Source organism: Panthera tigris, chromosome D1 (genome assembly GCF_018350195.1).
Source record: "Panthera tigris isolate Pti1 chromosome D1, P.tigris_Pti1_mat1.1, whole genome shotgun sequence".
NCBI lineage: Eukaryota > Metazoa > Chordata > Mammalia > Carnivora > Felidae > Panthera > Panthera tigris.
The window spans coordinates 548,216-563,783 of NC_056669.1; the positions used below are offsets into that span (position 1 = coordinate 548,216).

Sequence of the window (15,568 nt, forward strand, 5' to 3'; positions counted from 1 at the left end):
TTCCTCTTGACTTAAAAAGTGAATAAATTCTAAATAATAAAGCAACTTGTGAGCCAGTGCTTTCCCACAAGTTATTCTGGGGAGAACAGGCATGTATGAGAGTGATGGGTGTTTGTATTTAATTTTTTTTTTACTTTTCAAGAACTGGAAGTTCTGGGGCACCTGGGTGGCTCAGTCGGTTAAGCGTCCAACTTCGGCCCAGGTCAGGATCTCACGGTCCGTGAGTTCGAGCCCCGCGTCGGGCTCTGTGCTGACAGCTCAGAGCCTGGAGCCTGCTTCAGATTCTGTGTCTCCCTCTCTCTCTGACCCTCCCCCATTCATGCTCTGTCTCTGTCTCAAAAATAAATAAACATTAAAAAAAAGACCTGGAAGTTCTAAGTATGTTAATTATCCACACTCTATGTCCCAACTAGAGACGAAATACATGAAAGGGCTAGTTATCAGTCCAATATTTATAACTAAAATAAATCTTTTGACATGCAGCTTAATTTTATAGGTTCAAAATATTTTTCCAACTAGGAATTTTACTACTACAAGTTTGTCTCAGCTATGATCTACATCAGTCCTCGCTTCCTCCTCCAACCTCTACCCCACCAAAAGCAACAAATAACTAGAAAATTTGCTATGCTGATCCTTAAATATTCCATATGATTCTTTGGAAATAAAATATTTTAATGGAAAAACGTGTCAGCCAACAACTGTACATCTTAATTCTGTTCCCTAAGCCTTATGGTTGGTGAGAAAGTCCTCCGCATCTGGTAACGGGTTAACCATCATTCTCAGCTGTCGGTGATGGTATAAGCTGTTAATGTTTTGTAACTTTGGGAGAAATTATGTACTGGGAGTGGAGGGGAAATAACGTGGTGTCTGAGCTGGTGGTGTTTGACTCATACCAACATAAGTGGGTCATGAGATTAATATTACAAAAATTAAATTTCCACATGCTTTTAAGTTTCTGACAAATGATAACATATAAGCCTCATGTATTTTGTGCCAGATTACTGATCTTTCCTGAGCTTGGGAATCTGGTCCCTTTTTAGCATGATGTTTTATGTTAAATAATTGTCTATATTAATGATAATAGTTAATTGTTAAGTCTTAATTTATAAGGAGTTTTTAAAAAGATCATGCCGACTCTTCAGGAGAAGGAGAATGGCTCAAAGATCCTAAAGTGGAAAATAACAAAAACAAAAATGAAAATGAAAACACCTCAAAAAAAAGAATTCAGGAACATAGGTCAAGGACAGTGTGCTTATGAGAGAGAAAGGGAAGTTCAAAGAATGACAGCTGGGGACCAAAAGGGGGAATCAGGCTGCAAGCTCAACCCACAGATTACATCGAAAGGTGTACACTCTCCATGAAAACTTTCTCTGAAAATACAGATAACATTGAATAGCATGTGGTAATTTATAGAGGAGTTTCTCATCCATTATCTTAAGCTTGAGAGTCATTCTGAACCTGTGTAGTTGGCATGAATCATTCCCGTCAAAGGCATTCATGGTCATACACTCATAAGTGGCTCCTCCAAGTGTTGTTTTTTTTTAAATGGGTGCATTTTATCGTATATAAATGGTATCTCAATAGAGTTGCTTTTATTTTTTTTAATGTTCATTTTTGAGAGAAAACGACAGAGCATGGGGGTCGGGGGCAGAGAGAGAAGGAGACACAGAATCTGAAGTAGACTGTAGGCTCTGTGCTGACAGCTCAGAACCCACGAACCGTGAGATCAAGACCTGAGCTAAAGTCGGACGCTTAACCGACCGAGCCACCCAGGCGCCCCTTGAGTTGATTTTAAAATACAAGATCATGGAGTATTTTTTAAATGTCTTCTTGCTTACTGTTTTGAGAGTGGCCTCTAACATTGCATTTATTTATTTATTTATCTATTTATTTATTTATTTATTTATCTATTTATTTATTTATTTATTTATTTATTTATACTTCTGGTAGACCTTTTCTACACATTTATTCCGTGGAGACCCTGAAGGAAGAGGCCATGTTATACATCATTGCATCTCACACAAAGCATGGAACACCATAGAAAGTCTATACTATTGTTCTTAGCAATGAGCCTAAGGCTTCACAGATTTCTGGGTGTGTGTGCATGCATAAATAAAGTGAAGGCACAGTAGAATTTCAATAAAATTCCAGAAAGAAACCCCTGCATGACTGCCAACATCTTGACTATATCCATGCTCATAATCATCCTACTTAATATTATGATAAGAGATGCAGGAAGGGCCTGGAGAGCTCAGAGCTTCACAGTTTGGGAGAGACTATCTCATAGGCCAAGTATGTAAGTAATAAATAATTAGCATAGCCTAATCTGAGTGTTCTTGAGCAGTGTTTCTCAAAGCTTATTGAAGATTTGTTAAAATGCAGATCCTACGTTAGTAGCTGCAGTCTGCACTTTCTAACAATCCCCAGGTGGTGCTGACATTTCCGGTTCCAGGTAGCTCACACTTTCACTGGCAAAGTTTCAGACTGGATACCGTGATCTTTCCACTACTACATGCAGTCTCCTCTCTCCTTTCCACAGCTGCTGTCATTTGTATCAATATTTTGTCACTTAAATATGTCATCTGTTGTGTTATTTTTTCTATTTTCTCACGTATAAATATATCACTTTTCAGTACAGCATCTGATAAAGTTCTTTTGAATAAATGAACTATATTATAGGAATCTGAAGGGTATAGTCTGTGTCATGTAAGCCTTTGATTTCTTCAATGCTGACAACATAGATTATATAGAATCTGAAAATCAAAATTAAAAATGTTTAAATAAAAAACTGGAATAAAGTTTGAGCTGATGGTTTTGGCTCTCCAGAGATATTCAGGAAAACAGGAAACAGTCCTGGACTGAGAAGAGACAGGAGTCTGAGGCAGAGTCAAAGAACAGGGCGCACCCCTAAGTCAAAGTCAAGACTCACAAGGCTCGTGAAGCTGAAACTCCACCTCTCATTACCCACCTGCTGTGGTTTGTCACCTTGATCAATCCTGACAATGGCAGAAGAGCAGTGAAGGCAGAGACCTTCCCATCAAGGTCTTCACCAAGACACATGACACAAGAGACTCTGTGCCCAAGTGAGGTGCCCAAGCACGACACACAGTCTCCTGACCCCTGGACAGCGTTACCCAGCGTTCCTGACACTGCCTCAAGTCTCAGTACTCGACCTGCCTGAAACAAAGATTTTATCCAGACACAAGGACACAATTCACCTTGCTGCCTAATCAACAGATTAAACAGTGACAGACACAAGGAAGACTGTGATTCTCCTATAACCTACAAGTCACGATTGTTTAGGATATCCTTCATGTAGTCTGGGTGGTTTGGGCTAAATTTAAGAGGGCTGTTGTGAAAGCATGTTGGACTACTCACAATGAGGACAAAACAAGGGATGAAGAATGAAGCTGTGATGTCATGGTCATCGGCCCAGGAAGGGACTTCCCATCTTAGCAAAATCAGGGGAGCAGTTCATGTCACGCCACAGGTACAGAGAACTGGGGTGGACGGCCGGAGCTCTTGCCTCTTGAGCCACTGAGCAAACACTAATCAGAAGTTTGATTTTTTAAAAGTGTTGTAGTAGCTAATAATTTTTAAATTTATGACCTAGTTTTTCTACTCAGTGTGGAAATCATACTGGTTTAAAATGAACATACCCAAATGACTCACAAGATAAATTAGTCCCAGAAAGATGCACTGCCTAAAATGGACAAATGCTGAAAATGTTTACATTTTATGCCTGTGTGATCCATTAGGTGTGCTGCACAGAGCAGCATTTTCCTTTCTCGTAGGACATAAAAGCAAAACATCTTGAAAACAAAGCAATGATAAATAGTTATTTGGCAAGACGATATTGAAAAAATAAATAACCAAGTCAGTGATTCAGATGTTTTTTGGACAAACCTAACTGCTCCCTTCAGTGATTCCAAGTTACTACTTGAAATATTTATATATTTATCAACTTGGATTTAGAGTTGAATCTAAGTTGGTAAATATAGTTTTAAGCCTCTATTTGCATACCGATATATGAAAGATGTAAATGTTTAAACAAAGAAGTATTACTTCCCTAAAATGGACTTCCCCCATAGATGTAAGGTGTCAGCAATATTATTAAATATAATTAATCAGAGTCTCTCATTTTAAGAGGAAATAGGACCATTCAAGTCATTAGTTTCTTTTTCACTATGAAATACAATAACCATTCTACATGTTGTAACTTATTTCGAAGAGAAGAGAATATACTATTTTTGGGGAAAAGACCATTTTGCTTTAGTTTCTTGGTTTGACAGCAATGGTGACCATCACCAAACATATTTCAACAAATTACACTGATGGCAATTCAAGAAAATGGAAAATAAGGCAAATTTAGACGTAAGTAGATTTAAATTATCAATATTTTTATTAAAGAATAATAGGAAAAATCAACTAAGAATACATAGCCCATTCTCTATTTTTTAATTATTTGGAATAGTAATATTAAAGAGGTTTTACTGTATACAGTATTTTATGAATAAAGATCAGATAATTGAATGGGAATGCAAGCTGGTGCCGCCACTCTGGAAAACAGCATGGAGTTTCCTCAAAAAATTAAAAATAGAACTACCCTATGACCCAGCAATTGCACTATTAGGTATTGATCCAAGGGATACAGGTGTGCTGTTTCAAAGGGACACATGCACCCCAATGTTTATAGCAGCACTATCAACAATAGCCAAAGTATGGAAAGAGCCCAAATGTCCACCAATGGATGACTGGATAAAGAAGATGTGGTATACACACACACACACACACACACACACACACACACACACACACACACACACAATGGAGTATTACTCGGCAATCAAAAAGAACGAAATCTTGCCATTTGCAACTACACGGATGGAACTGGAGGGTATTATGCTAAATGAAATTAGTCAGAGAAAGACAAATATCATATGACTTCACTCATATGAGGACTTTAAGAGACAAAACAGATGAACAGAAAGGAAGGGAAATAATAATATAAAAACAGGGAGGGGGAGAAAGCATAAGAGACTCATAAATATGGAGAACAAACAGGGGTTTACTGGAGGAAGTGTGAGGGGGGATGGGCTAAACTGGTAAGGGGCATTAAGGAATCTACTCCTAAAATCATTGTTGCACTATATGCTAACTAATTTGGATGTAAATTTAAAAAAATAAAATTAAGTATTATGTTGAAAAAAAAAGATCAGATGGTTGAAGACAACTCTTACGAATATCTTTGTTTGAAATAAACTCCTTATATAAGAAAAAGAGCAAAATATGAGATTTTATTTGATTTTTTATTAAAAGAAGTTATTCTTTTGATAAATTTTCTATCCATTTTAATTAAAGTGGGTAGTTCTAAATTACTTTATATGATACTTGGCTAGATATTATCAGGCATTCATTAAAAATGAATTTGACATATCATTGATATCAAGATAAATATCTAGAAGGGAAAGGAGATTAACACAAGAAACTACAAGCAAAATGCTTAAATCCATAATGTAGATTCAATAATTAACATGGAAAACAAGAGAGAGATACTAGTGTGGCTGGTTTGATCACAGATAGCTTTCGTACAGATTAGTACCCAAATCACTAAGTTATTCTACCTCTGATCTGTTCTTTTTATAGATATGAATAATCTATTAAACCTACTTTAAGTTAAATTTCTCTTTCAAAGCTGACGGTATTCTGCATAGATCAAAGAGCCTCCTAACAACTCATGCCTCTGTATGGGAACCACCTAGTTAATCACCTGCTTAGTATGCGGAGCCGCTCTGGAGGTCCTAGACCACAGACGCCTCTCCAGCTGTTATTGGTCTCATTTGTTAATTCAAGCCTCAGTAGGACAAAGGAAATTCTGTACTTAATCATCCATTTTAATTTCCTGGATTCCCTTACTTTTGACTTGTTGATGGGAAGAACAATAAAGGACAACCTCTCTGGGTACCACACTGGCCTCCTCAGGCTCCTTAGTCAGCTCCTCCCTGCACCTTCTGCTATTCTTACTTTCACACATTCCTTCTTTCCTCCCTCTCTTCCTTCCCTCCTTAATTCCTTTTTTTCTCCCAAATCAAATACATGGCTGAGCACTTTCAGAAATGTGAGTTTGGGAACTGGAAAGGCAACAAAAAAGTCTTGGGAAAAGGCCCAGGTTTGAAACTCACAAACAGTTACCATTGAGATTCTACTATTCACTACCTGTTCTACTCTGGCCTGGTCTTCTCTTTCCTCATCTATAAAATGAAAATAATAACAAAAGTTTTTTATACACTTGATGTAAATATTAAATGATAAGACATATCTGAAAACACTCTGGAAACTTCAAAATCTTATACTGTTACGGAACCAGCCTGCAACGCTGGCAGAAAAACCAAGCGGCACTCAGAGATCTTGGTGGATCAGAGATTTACTTAACACCAGTGGGATCAGAGGAGACCATTTCTCCAAAGATCTGAGCCCAGAATGCAAGTGGGAAGGGTAATTTATAGCATCATCTTCTGCATTCGTGGAGGCTTTTGTGGCCTTGCGGCAAACAGGGCAGGAAGAACCCGGACGAGGAGTCTGTAAGCTAGGAACTAGAGCTTGTTTTAGTCCCGTCAGCCATCTTACGGTGCAAAACTTTACATATTTTCCCAACATTACAAATTAAAGAACTATTGTAAGTTGCATATGCCCTCAAAGTAGGTATTAATTGGCCCTCGATGCCTAGGATGTTTTTTAGGGTGCCCCATTTGCCTAAAAATGCCTGGAGTTGTCACTCTTGAAGTTTACTTTTAAGTGAAAGCTGGCAGGGAAAACCTTTTAAGATTCATAAGTAAACTTAAAAATTTTCAACAATGTTGTCTATGAAAAGGCAACCTATCTGCTTACTGACATATTAGGAGTGGTTTTTTATCAATTCAGAATAAAGAGCAGATTCTGAAAACATAAAATGGAATTAGGTATTGATGTAAGAGCGAGAAGGGTGGCAGGTGGGAGAGATTAAACTTAGAAGAGAAGTTCAAAGACCATGAGAAGACTCAAGATTTAAACAAACCTGGGAAGGAAAGGGGTGGGGGGTGTCCCAAAGACTCGGGCTTTGATTACAAACCACCTCCCACAATATAGTGTAACTGCCCGTTCACATGTGTGTCTCCCTAAATGAAATGCAAGCACCCTGCCAGCAAGAATTACATTTCCTGACCTCGTGCTTCTGTATATAACTGGCAAGGAACAACTAAGTTGGAGAAAAGTCTGTTTCTGTCTTCTGAGACCTGCCCTTCCATCCACCTGCCCACCATCTCATCTTTCTTCCCTTGTCACCTTCCGAGCTCCCAAGCACGTTTGGAGTGAACACCAGGAGGAGACAGTGCATGGAGTGCTGTCACCTAAGGGGAAGGGATGCAGGTCCTGTATAAATGGAAATTCACACATCTCAGCACCTAAATTTCACTGAAATTACTGATGTGGAGTACACTGAGGACTTGTTGCCCCTCGTGCAAAACTGAACTTGGGGCACAAAATAATCTGCTCCAACAAGATTTCAATCTATGAACGATTGTAGATGAGGATTAAAAATGGTCCGAGAGACCGTTCTTTTCCAGTGACTAGTTTCAGGAGTGTCCGTCCCAGAGAGCTCAGGCTCAGACTGCTTCCCCAGGCCAGGGAGGTGGGTGTGTCACAGTTTGTTTACCGGGTCAGAGGGGAGTTGGTATGTTTGCCGTCTAGTACCGTTGTGTGCATGGTTATTTGTTAAGTGTAATTAGCAGCGCTCCACAGTGAAACTCATTTCCAGCCACTGTGATATATGGGGAAAATGCCTGCAGCTTGGACAGACGCCATCCATGTGTCTTTCCTGAGGACAGCGATGAATGACTCTGGCTTTGAGCCAGGGTCACTGTCACTGGCATGCCTGGGAAAATGCTAGAACAAGTCATGATAAAGTCAACTTGTAAATGCATCTAGAAGAACATGGCTCTGTGAAGAACAAAGGTTGTAAAATTAATCTTGTATGCTGAAGTCCAGAGTGACATGAGTTGGGTAGTTTAAGAAGATCTGTTGTAGTTAAGTCTATAAGGCTTTGACCCTTCCTGCATGAAACCACCAACCCACGGGAAAACTAATGGAGATGAGCCAGGGAAACAGGAGTGTCCTCCTCTGCAGGGATCCAGTGAAATCATGCTGCAGACTCCACTTACACTGTATGTGGGACATCTGGTCACAGAGGGAGATGGTCCCAGTCAACCCTGCTCTCCGGTGCTACATAGGTACCTCCACACTGTCATAAGCAACATCTTAAGTTTAAAAACCCTCCTGTGACCACACTTCCTCCTCTGGCTCCATTTTTCTGATCATATGTATGAAAATTTCATTGAAAGCATTGTCCATAATCATTGTCTCCAATTCTTCTGTTGCAGAACAAGCCGCATAATTAGCTGAGGCTGGTGTAAAATAAAAGTGTAGACCTTTTATTCAAATTTATTAAGAATTTCAAGACAGTGATAGCAGGGCATTAAGCCATGGGTAAAACTCTTCTGAAGGTGGGGCATTCATTGTCTGGGGCACCTGGATATCTCAGTCAGTTGAGAGGATTCTCTCTCTCTCTCTCTCTCTCTCTCTGCCCCTCCCCTGCTCACTCTCTCTCTCTCTTTCTCGTTCTTCCTCAAGGGAAAAAAAAAGGTGGGACATTGTGTGACTGTATGGGTCGTCCATCCATGAAGCTGGCCTGCTCTGTTGTCCTCTGAGCCTGCTCTAATCAGGCTTTCATCTGTCACCAATTCCACTAACAGTCTTGTCAATGTCAGCAGTGGTTTCCACTCATTTAAACCTAATAGTCTCTTCTCATCTTTACCTTCCTGGATCAATGAATTTAGCAGAGCGATTACTCCCTTCTTCTTGAAGCACTGTCTCTACCTCGTTCTTTATTTTGGACTTCTGACTTCCTTAACTACAAGACATGTTGCTTCAAGCCACTAAATCTGTGGTAATTTGTTGCAGCAGTAAAAGTAGCACATTGTCCTCATCAACACAGTCTCCATATGTTGGTCTGCCCCAGGCTCACACCTAGGACATCCTGCTCCTCTATCTATATCCATATCCAAGTAGCTTTAAAATACCAGCTATCAAAATGAAAATCAAAACTACAATGAGTTATCACCTCATGCGTGTGAGAATCGCTAGAATCAAAGACAAGAAACAATAGGTGTTGGCAAGGAAACAAAGGGCAACCCTCTTGCACTGCTGGTAGGAATGCAAACTGGTGCAGCCACTCTGGAAAACAGTATGGAGGTTCCTCATAAATTTAAAAATAGAACTAACATGATCCAGCAATACCACTTCTGGCAACATACCCACAGGAAATGAAATCACTTTCTCAGAGAAATATCTCACTGCAGCGTTATTTGCAACAGCCAATGCATAGAAACGACGTTAAGTGTCCACTGATGGATGAGTGGGCAAAGAAGATATGGTGTGTATGTGTGGTGTACACACACGCGATGGAATATTATTCATTTATTAACAAGGAGGAAATCCTGTCATTGGTGATAACATGGATGGACCCCAAAGGTGTCACATTGAGTGAAGTTAGACAGATACTGTATGATCTCACTTACATGTAGAATCCAGAAAAAAAAAAACAGAACTCTGCATCAAAGGCCAGATTTAGTGGTTGCCAAAGGTGGGGAGCGGGTTGAGGGATATGGGTGAAAGTTGTCAAAAGGCACAAACTTCTGGTTATAATATAAATCAGTTCTGGGTGTGAGGGACAGCATGGAGACCATAGCTAAGATTACTATACTATATATTTTAAAGTTGCTAATAGAGTAGATCTTAAAAGTTCTCATCACAAGAAAAGAAATTGTAACTGTGAAGTGATAGCTGTTAACTTCTCATGGTAATTATTTTTCAGTATCTGCATGTATCAAATCATTATGTTGTATACCTTAAACTAATATAATGTTACACATCAATTATATCTCAATAAAGCTGGAAAAGAAATAATAAAATAAAATACCAGCTAAGCATTGATGACTCCCAAATTCATCTCTCTGGATCAGACTTCTTCCCTAAACTCCAGATTATTATAGCCAATGGATCACTCGACATTTTTACGTAAGTGTCTAAAAGACATCTCAAATTGAACATGTCCCCAGAAACAGTAAATGATAGCTCCAGCTCACTTCCTCCAGTTTCGTGGGCTAAAAACCTCAGTTGTATCCTTGGCTCCTCTCTTTTTCTCTCCCTCCACCTGTTTGGAAATCCTGGGTCTCCAAAATAAATCCAAAATATAGCACTCCTTACCACCTCCCCTGCTTCCACTTCTGGATGGAGCCACCATCACGGTCAGTTGGAATATTACAACAGCCTCCTAACTGGCCTCCCAGCCTCTAACTGTCCCCCACAATCTAGGGTCAACCCCGCAACCAAAGCGGTTCTCTTACAATATTTGCAATGCAGCCTCACTTCTCTGAAGAGCTTTTTTAATGGTCTTTCATTGCACTCAGCAGGCGTAATCCCTACAATGACCCAGGGGCTCTATGTGATTTGGGGCTTTGCTGCCTCTTTCACCTGCTCCCCTGCCCCCCACCACTCCGACTCAACCACTGTTGCTTCTGCAGCCTCATTGCTCGTCCTGGAACATTCTCAAGCAAGCTCTTGCCTCAGTGCAATGAAATGGAAATTCCTTCTACCTGAAATGGAAATGCACACATTCTGTCTTACTTTCTTCTTTCTTTCAGGTCCTCTGATCAGCTGCCATTTTATTCCTGTCATTATCCCTGAACACTTTCCCCATTCAACTCCTTGTCTTTTGTATCCCGTTTTGTCTCCATAGCTCTTTGGCCACGTAACACCCTGTTTACGCACACTTACTTGTTTCTGTTATGTTTGGTACCTGCTACAAGAACATGGGCTCTATCACAGCAAGAGTACTGACTTGGTCTCTAGTATGTTCCCAGTGCTGGAACAGCTACTAGCTGATGGAAAACACTTGAAAACACTTGTTGAATTAAATGAATGAATAATGGCACAAAGCTAGTAGTACTGGATTCACATTTGCCAATTTATTTATTTTTCCAATTTGGCAATTTCTAACTAACTTATCAGTGGAGATCCATGAATAAACCATAGCCCATCCCACATTTTGAAATGAAAACGAGAAGACTATTACTAAATTCTGAAATGTCCATTAATTTCAAGATAGCCTGTGACCACTGTGACCCAGAGGCTGGCTTGATGAGAAAACTAGCTAGCCTTCTCTCTCTCCCCTAAATACACATGTCATGGCAGAGCTATCTTATAAATCAGGAATTTTCAACTGGAGGTGATTTTGCCCCCTGAGGGGACATTTGGCAACATCTGGAGACATTTTTATTTGTCACAACTGGGGGAAGGTCCTACTAGCATTTAGTGGGTAAAGGTCTAGGATGCCACCAAATATCCTATAATTCACAATCCTACAAGACAACCCCACAGGTAAGAATCCCATCTAAAATGCTGTAGTGCCAAGGTTGAGAATGTATATTCTGCTATTGTTTGGTAGAGTGTTTCTAAAATGTCAGTGCAGTCACACTGATCATAGTGTTGTTCTAGGCTTCTCTGTGTCTACTGATTGTCCTTGGACTTGTACTGTCAGTTGAGTCACGGGTGGGGGCTCTTCAACTATCATTGGAGATCGATTCCTCCTTTTAATTCTATCACTTGGCTTTATGTATTTTGAATCTCTGTTATCAATATACAAACATTGCTATGTCCCCTGGATGAAGCTACCCTCTTATCATTATTGGATCACCCTATTTATTGTTGGAAAGATTCCCAAATCTACTTTATAATAAACATAGCTGCCCCAGCTTTCCTTTGATTAGTGTTAGGAAGTCCTCTTCTGTCCTTTTACTTTCCATCTGCTGGTGTCTTTATATTTAAAATGAGTTTCTTATAGACAGTACATAGTTGATCCTGTTTCTTTGTCCAGTCAAACAACCTCTACCAGTTAATTGTGCTGTTTAGATAATTTAAATTTAATGTGATTTTTGATATGGTTTGGTTTAAATCTACCACCTTGCTAGCTGTTTTATTTCACCAATCTATTCTGTGTTCACTTTTTTCTTTTTCTGCCTTCTTTTGTTTTCCTTGAGTCTTCTTTATAATTCCATGTGATAGGCACAGTTCTGCCCAAGATTGTTACCCCTGATGTCCACACCCTGTATATTCCTCTACCCTTGAGTGTGGACAGGACTTGCAAATATGATGGAATTTCACTCCCATTATTAGGGTATGCTATGGTAAAGATGAAGAGATTTTGCTACAATTAAGGTTCCTGGTGATTTGATTTTGAATTAATCAAAAATGAAATTATCCTTGGTTGCCCTGACCCAATCAGGTGAGTCTTTTAAAAAAGTATCCAGTTCTTATTAGAAGTAAGAAAGATTCTCTTGCTGACCCCCATGACATAACGATGTAAGTTCCTATGACGTGAGCGGTACTGAAAACAGCACAGTAGGAATGTAAGGGCAGCCCTGGGAGTTGAGAGTGGCCCCTAACTGAACAGTGGCAGAGGAGGAGGGGTGCTTGCAATGAATTCTGCAACCTGAACGAGCTTGGTAACAGATCTTCCCTCTTCAGATCTCCAGATGAGAATGAAGCTAAACCAACCTCTCAGTTTTGGCCACATCAGATCCCAAGCAAAGGGCTGAGATAAGCTGTGCCTGGTTTCCTGACCCACAGAAACTGTGAGATACTCAATATGGTTGTTTAAGCTGCTAAATGTGTGGTAAATGTTACGCAGCAATAGAAAATTAATACATTATATTTTACTTCCTTTATTGGCTTATTAGATACACCTCTTTTTTTTTTTGCCATCATTGCTTTAGGGGTAATAGTGTACACCTTTAACTGATTCCACTTTTAAGTGGTTTTATACCACATTATCCATAATATAGGGACTTAAGAGCAGGCTACTTCCATTTCACCAATCCTGATCTTTGTGCCACTGTCTACATTTGACTTCTATGTGATAGAAACCTACAATACACTGTTACTATTTTGCCTCAAGCAGTCAATTATCTTTGAGTTATTTTTTAAATAAGAGAAGTTCTCCCTCCCTTATCTGCACCTATTTTTACCATTCCCTGTGCTCTTCAATTACCATCTGGCATCATTTTTAAGTTGTCTGAAGGACTAATATTCACATTTCTTGTAGTGCAGGTGTTAAATTCTTGTATGTTTTGTATATGTGAAAAAGTCTTTATTTACCTTCATTTTTAATGATTCTTTTGCTGAGTACAGAATTCTAAGTCAGCAGAGGTTCTTTTTTCCCCTCTCAGACCTTTACAGATTAGTTCACTGTGTTCTTGCGGGCAGGGATTCTGGTAAGTCAGATGTCACTCTCAGCTCTTCCCTTGTGGCTGTTTTTAGTTGCCTTGTATTACCCACTTCAGCAGTTTATTACAGTGTGGCTTGGTGTAGTTTTCTTCACGTTTCCTGTGTTTGTGCTTTGTTGAGTTTGGAGGATTCATAGATCATTTATAGTTTCCAAGAATTTTGAAGAATTTCAGCCATTGTTTTTTTTTTCTGCCGTTCCCCAAAGTCTCCTCTCATTACACATATCTTAGGCAGCTTCTTAATGTTCTGTTCATTTATTTTCAGTCCTTTGCTTAATTTGAGTCCATTTCTATTATTATGTCTTCAGTTGCTAATTTTCTCATCTGCACTGTCTGACCTGTGATTAATACCTTCTCAGATATTGAGTGTATCACGTCTAGAAGTTTGATTTTGATCTTTCTGGAAGGGAGCATCTTCTCTGTCTTTTATTAGTATCTTCATGCTTTCCTCTCCACTTTTTGATATAATATTTTGGTAATAGCTGTTTTAATGTCCTTATCTAACAATTCTATCATTTTCATCATTTCAGAGTCTATTTTTATTAATTTCATTTTCGTTCTGATATAGATTATATTTTCCTGCTTCTTTTCATAACTGGTAGTTTTCACTGAATGGCAGACCTTGTAAATTTTCATTATTAGGTGTGAAATTCTTTTTATTTCTTGAAGTACTATTTTAGCTTTTTTCGAGGACTCAGCAAAATTATTTGGAAACAAATAAGCTTCCAGGTTCTATTAAGATTTGTTAGGGACCAGGGCAGGCTCTAGTCTCAGGGCGTTTCAGATCTTACTGCATTTAAATACCCTCTGAGTACTTGACCCAGTGTCACAGGTATTATGAGATTCCTCTACTCTGGCTCTTGAGCACATGAATCACTCCAACCCTGTGTTGGCTCCAGGAATTTTTCACCTGCTCCTTCACAGTGGCTCTTGTCCTGGCCCCACATCGTCTCCTCGTGTGTATGCTCTAATCAGACGTGGGTGAGAATGGAGAGAAACCATCTCTGGATCTCCAGTGCTGCATCTCTCCAGGTCTTCCCTCCCCTTGGCATTCCAGGAAGAATTCCAGATGCCTTGTTCTCCCTGAATTCTCTGCTCTGTCTTCACAACTCGGGGAGATCATACACTCTGTTTCGATTACTCCTCTCTGCACTGTGACTTTGGAAATTCCCTCCAGACAGTAAACTGAGGCAATCATAGACTTCATTTCTCCATTTCCCTTCTCTCAGGGATCACTGTTCTATGCTGCCTGTGTCTAATGTGTAAAATCCATCATTTCATATAATTTCATTGTTTAAGGAAGGAGAGAACAACCAATCCCAATTACTCTGTCATGACTAGAAGCAGAAATCTGTATCTAAGTCAATTTTGTAGAACAGAATGGGCAACTGGCTTCACCATATATCAAGTTTTCTTATAAAAATATAGCAATGTAAAGAATATAATGTTAGTGGGGTGTCTGGGTGGCTCAGTCGATAAAGGGTCTGACTCTTGATTTCAGCCCAAGTCATGATCTCACAGTTTGTGAGTTTGACCTCCCATCAAGCTCTGCACTGATGGCACAGAGCCTGAGTGAGATTCTGTCTCCTCTTCTCTCTGCCCCACCACCGCTGGCACGCGCGCATGCGCGCGCACACACACACACACACACACACACACACACACTCTCTCTCTCTCTCAAAACAAAAAATAACCTTAAAAATAATATATAAGCCTCTCTCTTCCTCAAAAACTTAAAACTAGAAGCACCCTATGATCCAGCAGCCCCAGTTCTAGGACTTCTTTCAGGAGAATTGAAATCGGGGTCATGAAGAGATATCTGCCCTCTCACAACAGCCAAGATATGGAAATAGTGTAAACACCCCTTGTGGATGACACATGAAGAAACTGGTGTACACGTGCATACAGTGGAGTGTTCATTCGGCCTTTAAAAAGAAGCGAATCCTGCAACATGCAGCAATACGGATGAACCCTGGGAACACAATGCTGAGTGAGATAAGTGGTTACAGAAGAACAGGGATGGTATGACTCCACTTCGAGTGGTCAGACAGGAGCAGAGTGTGGAGCGGTGGCTGCTGGGGGCGGGGGGACAGGAAGGTGGACTCGCTATTCAGCGAGTGTAAAGTTTCACTTACACAAGGGGATTAAGTCCTGGAGATCCACACACAACACTGTCTCTATAATTGTACTCT

The 15,568-nt window shown here is 39.8% G+C and overlaps 2 long non-coding RNA genes across 4 annotated transcripts in view; one reads left to right on the forward strand and one right to left on the reverse strand.

The window, feature by feature from the left end:
- Window positions 1–15,568, reverse strand: part of LOC122231166 — a 70,952-nt gene that overhangs the window by 21,932 nt on the left and 33,452 nt on the right. The gene's annotated exons all lie outside the window — the stretch shown is intronic.
- The window catches only part of LOC122231164, a 36,763-nt gene continuing 33,662 nt past the window's right edge, over window positions 12,468–15,568 (forward strand). For both annotated transcript variants that reach the window (XR_006208337.1, XR_006208336.1), the window contains exon 1: window positions 12,468–12,766. This is a non-coding gene — a long non-coding RNA (uncharacterized LOC122231164). The remainder of the gene's footprint in view (window positions 12,767–15,568) is intronic.